The 8139-nt window shown below is 44.2% G+C and overlaps 1 non-coding gene across 1 annotated transcript; it reads left to right on the top strand.

Annotated features, from left to right (window-relative positions):
* The first annotated feature begins 7424 nt into the window (after positions 1-7424).
* trnav-cac (transfer RNA valine (anticodon CAC)) lies at positions 7425-7497 on the top strand. The gene has a single exon. It is a non-coding gene; the product is annotated as a tRNA-Val (tRNA).
* Positions 7498-8139: the final 642 nt, after the last annotated feature.

Here is an 8139-nt window from a genome sequence, read left to right as displayed (position 1 = left end):
CACTGAGGAAGGATGACACACCAGCACCGTTTGGGGGTTATGAGGACACTGATGGGTGGTATGGGGTGTCTGTGACTGCACACTATGTGGTGGAGTGTCTTCTTCAAGAATATCAGCGGCAGGAGGCAGCTCTCACTCAGGTCCTACAAGGCACTTTTGGACAGGTGTTCAGTTCAGATCACACACGCAAAGTTGCTAGAAAAGTGACTCTGTCATCTGGCACAATGTCATCCTACGCTGTGATGAATGAGAACTGGATGACCCTTTCCTGGGTGATGCTGCAATCTAAAAGTGAGCGGTCCTTAGAGTCAGTGTACTGTGGGCTGGCCAATCGCTACAGTGCTGCTGGCATCCCCAAGACCAAGTACCAGTGGGTGGACAGGTATGTATCATCACATCACGCATCACATCAAGTGTATGCGAAGGTAATGAATATACTTAACTGATTTTTTTTTATTTCCCTTTTGTGTACTTAGGGACTGCTGTGCCACTTTCAGAGTCATGGACCCAGCACCTTATGAGCACCTGCAGTGGGATGCCTGGAGGACCACTGAAGCTATCGTGGCAGAGGTTACCTCAGAGAACCTCAAGAATTTGTGTGCCGCTTGCCTGAAGTACAATGAGAACATCACTGTTAAATTGGACTTATTTCACTGTATGCGGCGGTTCACCAGGGATTGTGTGTCGGAGCACCATCCTCTGTATAGCTCCTTCTGTCAGTTCCTCTCTGCTGCCTTCTCTGTAGTGGATCAGAGCGACCTGGTGAAACTGAATAATGCATACATATTCTGTGGTATTGTGCCTGCTAATCCCACCAAGCAGCACATCAGACAGCACTGCAGGACAAAAGTGCCAAATCCCAGAGAGCTGGTCCAGAGAGTGGAAGAAGTGCTTCAACATTTCCACCTTGCTAAGGATCCCAACAACATCTTCCTTTTTAAACCCTCAATGCTAAAGGTGTGGTGGATTCAGCGTGTACACATCCTTAGAGGCTGCCTGAGTGACCCTGAGGTGGAGGAAGGAATCCTCTACAGACACGTGGGTACCTTACAGCTCAATCATGTAAAGGGTGATGGAGCTGCTGGATCCCTGGATCCCTGTCAGAGGCACTTCACAGCAGGAGGGGTTTCATTTCCACCAGGCCCATTGGGTAATAGACAATCGTTTCTCTCCAGAGCTGTTCCAGGCACAGGGAATGACTGGTGTGGCACGCTGGAATTATCAGCAGCTAGTGGACCTGAAGCAGCCTGGGGTCATCCTACCTGCAGTGTTTGACCCTGTGTTAATGATGAATTTAAACAGTGCCTCTGTGAGCGTGACAGGACAGCCCAAATATCCAGCCTTGCATATATCCAGCAGGGACACAGGAGAGCGATTTGGCCTACGGTATGTGGAGCCAGGCTGTCGACCAGTGCCTCTTGACTTTGCCAAACATAAGTGCAGGAAGTCAGCTTTAGGAGATGTGGAGATTCCAGAAGAGTGTTCATCTAGCTTTGAATCCTCAATTCCATCTAAGGTACTCCTTTACACTTTGTTTTTATTTGATAATGGACAAAAAGATTTGTATTACTTCATAATTGATTGTTTTTCTCACTTGCATACTCATTTTGCTCAATTTCAGGAATGGTTGGATGATTCCTCTTCTGCTGAGACCCCTCTTGCTGCAGAACCAGAGGCCAGCCCACAGACTGTCATCTTTCATCAGTTTTCCAGTCCAAATGACTGTGACAGTAAAGGAACAAAAGTCTGACGAATTTCTGTTAGATGCAGGTAATTGCATTATTCATACAGGCACTAATGTGTGTAATCTGTCTGTCTCATATATGTACACAAAGACTCAAATACTTTAGTTAAGTAATTTTGTGAATCTCCTCGTCCCTCTGACACAGGCAGCAGTTGAGAAGATGGTTAAAGACATCCTAGAGGTATGAACCCTGCTTGCAGCTTTGTCAGCTGTAGGTGTCAAGTCACTGGTGCTCAATCTCCTGCTGTTTAATTAAAGCAAGTGGCACATACAGAGTGTTTAATTGGCAAAACTTTGAATCCACTTGCAAGGCCTGCTTTCTTCATGGCACAGTGTCCCAACACTGATACCGACACGCACCCTGTGGTGAAGAATGTATTGTTTTCCCCTCTGTAATACAACCACATAAAGCCCGCTTTATGTTACAATTAAACACGGGAGAGCTGTCTATTAGCGGAGTGATTTAATCTGGTGTGGTAAGAGCAGAAAAATCTGAAAAAAAGTAGAGTATATGTGTCGCATGGAAACCATGGCTCACGACAGACAGAATCGCACTCGGCTGAGCAAACAAGCCCCATGGCTTTCATACAGTCGGGCCTAATGAAAAACAAACTCCCTATCAGGGAATCGAACCCCAGTCTTCCGCGTGACAGGCAGAAATACTGTCCATTATACTAACGAGGAAAGCCTGGCAGCGTGTGAGAAGACCCATGACACCTTGGAATGTTGAGACCATGAGTGACCAAAACATAAATGAGCCTTGGAGTCACTCTTAAGCCTTGTCTCATTCGCCATCGTGGTTATGGCTGGTAAAGAAGGTTGGCACATTGAAACGATCAAAACATAAACCATCAGAACATAAATTAACCAAGGAAATGCACTTAAGTCTTGTCTCATGCTCCCTTCCTCTGATGGCCAAGAGAAAATGGCACTGGACTTGGAATGCACTGGGGTCTCCCCTACACAACTTCAAGCCTGCTCAAGGCATGTCAACGGTCTGTGTCGACTAACTCGTGTGCACTTTCTTGCCAACTGCAGAGAGAAAAGGGCACTGGACTTGAACTACACTGGTGTTTCACCTGTGCAACTTGAAGCCTGTTATGAAATATAAACGAGACTGCAAAGTTGTTGTTGAAGAAGAGTCTAACATCAGACCATAAATGAACCAAGGAAATGTATTTAATGCCCCAACCCTAACCACTTTAGTGGTTAGGGTTGGGGTTAGGGGTAAGGGTTAGGGTTGGGGTTATGGTTAGCGGTTAGGGTTAAGGTTAGGGGGTTAGGGTTAAGGTTAGGGTTAGCGGTTAGGGTTGGGGTCAGGGTAGGCGCTAACCTGTATGCACTGGCCATCTTATGTCGCTCACTCCACTGGGTTTCTACCCCATGTCAGCCGGTCCATTCCCACCATTCTTTTTCTCTTTTGTTCTTTTCTCCAGGAACTACACCGGCATGGGTTGGCCTACGGAACAGCGACACGGAAAGAGTTCCATCGGACTCAGTGAGTGTATTCTTAGGGTCATGTCGTGTTTGCATGCCGTGTGTCTTTTTTCTTGTGTGTCTGTTTTCAGCAGTTCATCCATCACTGGCAAGATGTTTGTAAAACGCTTTGGTAGCATGTCTAGCCACTGGGGTTTATCAGCGAACCAGTATTTTTTGCATGCTTTACAGCACAGACGAGATGAAAGGATATAATATTGCCCACTGGTACCAAGAATCACTCTGGGTCTTCCCACACCAGAGGAAACAACCTGAGGATGTGGACAGCTGTAAAGACAAGGCAGGATGAAATTGTTCCTGAGCCTTTCCATAATACTGTGCTCCGGTTTCCAGATGAAGAATGGATGGAGCTGGAAGTATTTTGGTGATGGCAGGCCTGTGTTGGTTTCTATAAGCTCAGGCTGAGGAGGATAACGCCACAAGGAAAGCATGTTCATAAGATGTCTCACGGGTCGTGATCCTGGCTAGAGTCCCATGGCTTCTATCACTGTTTTCATCCAGCTTTTTTGCTGGAGGGAGCAGTTCCAGCAGTTAATATCTTGGATGCAACTGGATACAGGGGCGTCTGTCTGTGTGGAGGGCACTGGTGCATGTTCAGCAGGTACTGACTTCACAGCAGCTGTTGGAGGTGCTGTAGGTACTGACTGTGCAGCTAGTGGTGGTACTCTGGCAAGTGATGCAGGGGCCTCACTCTGTGAGGAAGTGTTAGGCACAGAAGGTGGTGGTATGTGAGGATGGCAGACCACATGTGGTGTTGGCTGTGGCAGAACTGCATGGAACAATAAGTTAAAAAATTAATAAAACATTCATGTAAATGACGTGAATGAGATGTCTTTACCTGTCTTTTCTTTTGTTAGATCAGTTAGAACTTACATCAATAGAATATTTATTTAAAAATTCCATTAATGCAAGTTCAAATAATGTTCACCTATATGATTGAGTTGTACAGATTATTTAAAAACTTAAAATGATCGCAAATTGACCCTAATTTGAAAGTTTACTCTTTGAAAACAGGTAAAGCTTTGAGTAGACAATACAAACATGTTAAACAGCATGCATAATATTCATGAAGTGCCCTCACCCTCATCACTGGTATGGTCAACCTTTACCAATAGTTAGTATAACAAAAGAACACAAGTTTTAGAACAGGCAAGAACACTGCCAAAACAATAAAAAAGGTGTGAAAAAGAGTTATGAAGGATAAATCTGTGGGTAATAGGATACTCCTCCAAAACTGCTGTGGAAAATACCCTCTTGTTGTGAACAAGACTGGACACCCAGTGGCTGCAGGTGACTCTGAAATATACAATAGAATTTGTTTAGTATAACTCTAGTATGTGCAATTTAATATGCCATAAACAGGTTGAACTAGATAATTCTGGACATAACAGACATGACATTAATGCAGCCTCTTGGTTCACTTACTCTGCTGTGTAGGACTTTTGGGTGGAGACAGACTCAGCATCATCTTCTCCAGTTCCTCATCCTCCTCCATTACTGTGAAATGAAACAAATACATCAGTAGACTGTAAGAATCTATATAAACAAATATAAATGTGGTTTACTCACCTGGATAATCAGAGGAAAGGTGTGAAGTGGATGTTGCAGAGGGAGTTGATGGTGAGGGTGAAGGTGTAGCAGAAGGGGCTGTGGTCACCTGTTTTTTCTGCTTTAAAAGATATTGCTGCAAGCGGTACATTTTACTTCCAGGAACACAGCTCTTCCCCATTATAAAGGCAGCATACCCATCAGCCCTGGTATTCCAGATCTTCCTCCAGGTGTCTTGTGCTCGTGCCCCAAATCCAACAACATTGTCATCATCTGACAAAACTGGCACTGGGTCTGGTCTCTCTGAAAGATATCGCCGGAGATCCTCAATTTCCTTAAAGCATCTTGAATATTCAAGAAAGGAAAGGAGGCTCTCCTTGCAATGACCATCTGGGTTGAACTGCCCAGCCTGTTCTTCCTCATCAACCTTACTGGACAAGTACAAAGTGTAGCCAATATCATTCTCCACTATCCACCGGAAGGACCTCCCTTTGTACTTCCCAAACTGAAGAATGTATTCTCCTAACACTTCTTGCTTGTCTGAAACATCCCCTCCCCTCTGTAAAACAATAGAATGGGCATTGTTCCTGACCACATCTTCTCTTTGAGGTGTTGACTTGACTTGCAATGAAGGATTGTCTTTAATGCTTCTTGCCTCTTCAGATGGGTCCCGACGTAAATTACCTGATGGGCCTCTCCTGAAGGACACGTTGATTCTCCCAGGGAATTTTTTTTTCTTCATGCTGATAGCCTGAATAGTACCCATAGACACGAACAATTGACATAAATAAATATATAAAAGCATTTTATTATATAGTTTAAACCATTCAAATGATATTCATAATATACCGATGTTTCTTTTGAGTAAATAAGTCATTTTTATCATTTGTAAGTCGCTTTGGATAAAAGCGTCTGCTCAATGAATGAATGTAAATGTAAGTGCACAGTTCACTTTACCTGCCCCCTAATTGCGCTTTTTTTCTCAGGTAAAACGATGAATGTTAATTCGACGTCTGGAAGAAAAAAAAGACCTAAACAAAAAGAGATGAAAGCCGAAAAAATAAAGCCGATAAAGTATAGTTTATTCGCGAGATAAAAATATAGTGATCTGTAGTGATAAGAACCAAGCCTCGAAACAGCGCCATGGAATCAACATGTGTCCAAAAATATACTGCATCTGTAGTGATAAAAACCAACCCTCGGAACAACGCCATGGATTCAACATATGTCCAAAAATATATTGCATCTGTAGTGATAAGGACTACCATTGAGAATGAATGGGAAAAGTTAAGGAAAGTTAAGCGTAACTATTTTCGGCTCCTGCGCGAAAGGTCCCTGGTTCGAGACCGGGCAGAAACAAGCTGGAAGTTTTGAACTTTGCTTTAATAACTGACCGGTCGTCATCACGGTAGGATCAGGTCCTCCAGGAACAGCCAGAAAGCGAGACCTTGAACAGAGCAGATTTCCTTCTTTTGTGCTTTTGTAGCAAAGCAGATAACATTTGCTTATGAAATGAAAGGGAGTCTCTGGTTTTCCACAGAAAGTGGAAGCCTGGCTCTTTCGTTGCTCAATAAGACTCTGAACGTGACTGAAAAATTTTCCGTAATATACTGGTCACCAAGTTCGCCAATCAGCAAGAGGTCTACGCCCGGAAAAGGCTGGGAGCGGTTTCCCTTCCATTGAGCCTTTTGTAGCAAGGCAGATATCAGCTGCTTGCAAAATCACAGGCAGTCTCTGCTTTTCCACTGAACGTGGAAGCCTGGCTCTTTCCTTCATCAAGAAGACAAGAGTAATGATGCGCTTGACTCGAGGTTGCAGCTTGTAATTCCCCACCTCCAAGCAGGAAAACGCAAAGAAAACGAACCCTCAACTTGAAATTGCCATTCGTCAACAGTGGGAAGTCTTCTCATCTACCAGTTCCTTCCCTGTTCATCGAGTGACGTCGAGTCAGCATGACAGATTCTGATCTCACAAAGTGGCACTTACCTTAGTGGTTATTTGCTTTAGATCAGGGTTGTCCAGTCTTATCCAGAATGGGCCGGTGTGGTTGCAGGTTTTCATTCTAACCAAGCAGAAGCCACACTTTAGTCTATTGAAAGCCAAGATCGGCGGATCCAGCAATTGGAATCAGGTGTGGCTCCTGCTAGATTGGAACGAAAAGCTGAAGATTGGACAGCGTTGTTTAAGACCAATCAGCATATAGACATATTTGCTTATTAAATATAAAACATTGACTATATAGATGGCTGATCGCGGAAAATGTACACCTCTCATCACAGTTTGCATGCTAGCTCTCTTTGCACTAATTCTTAGTGCAAAGAGAGCACTAAGAATTCAAGTGGGAAGCAGAAAGAGTTGTTGGAGGCCTGCGGCACATTCTGTTGACCAATTTATTATCAGGCAGGTGATTCCTTCCTTTTGTGCCAACTACCATGAAATACCACAAGAAGCTCCAAGTTTCAATCCACGCATTGGCCGGGAAACAAACCCAGGTCAACTGCTTGGAAGGCAGCTATGCTCACCACTATACCACCAAAGCCACACTAGGCAATTCAACTCTGGTGAACAAAAGTTTAAAGATGTGCTCTTCTCATCAGAAGACCATAGGCAACAGCCAAAGGGCACTCTTGTCCTGGTTTCTGTAGTGTAGTGGTTATCACGTTTGCTCCACGCGCAAAAGGTCCCTGGTTCGAGACCGGTCAGAAACAAGCTGGAAATTTTGAACTTTGCTTTAATGACTGAGCGGTTGTCATCACCGTAGGTTCAGGTCCTCTAGGAACAGCCGGAAAGCGAGACCTTGGACAGAGCAGATTTCCTGCTTTTGTAGCACAGCAGTTAACATTTGCTTACAAAATGAAAGGGAGACTCTGGTTTTCCCAAGAAAGTGGAAGCCTGGCTCTTTCGTTGCTCAGTAAGGCTCTGTGCGTGACTGGAAAATTTTCCGTAACGTAGCGGTCGCCAAGTTCACCTATCAGCAAGAGGTCTACGCCCGAAAAAGGCTGGGAGCGGTTTCCCTTCCATTGAGCTTTTGTAGCAAGGCAGATAACAGCTGCTTGCAAAATCACAGGCAGTCTCTGCTTTTCCACTGAATGTGGAAGCCTGGCTCTTTCCTTCATCAAGAAGACAAGAGTAATGATGCGCTTGATTTGAGGGGTAGGGGTAGACATGGCCAGGGAAGAAGAGAAACAATACAGAGCAGCAAGTAGTTACACAGACTCCTGAATGTTCTCAATAACCATACATTTCATGTAAACATCAACCAGAAAAACTGAAAATATATGTACACACTGTATTTCACAATAATTAACAATGGTCAAGTCCATCAATAACGCAAATGTCCAAGTCTGTTA

Source organism: Ictalurus furcatus, unplaced genomic scaffold, assembly GCF_023375685.1.
Source record: "Ictalurus furcatus strain D&B unplaced genomic scaffold, Billie_1.0 scf1, whole genome shotgun sequence".
Taxonomy (NCBI): domain Eukaryota; kingdom Metazoa; phylum Chordata; class Actinopteri; order Siluriformes; family Ictaluridae; genus Ictalurus; species Ictalurus furcatus.
Note: the sequence above shows the minus strand (reverse complement) of the source record. Positions and strands in the feature narration are given on the sequence as shown.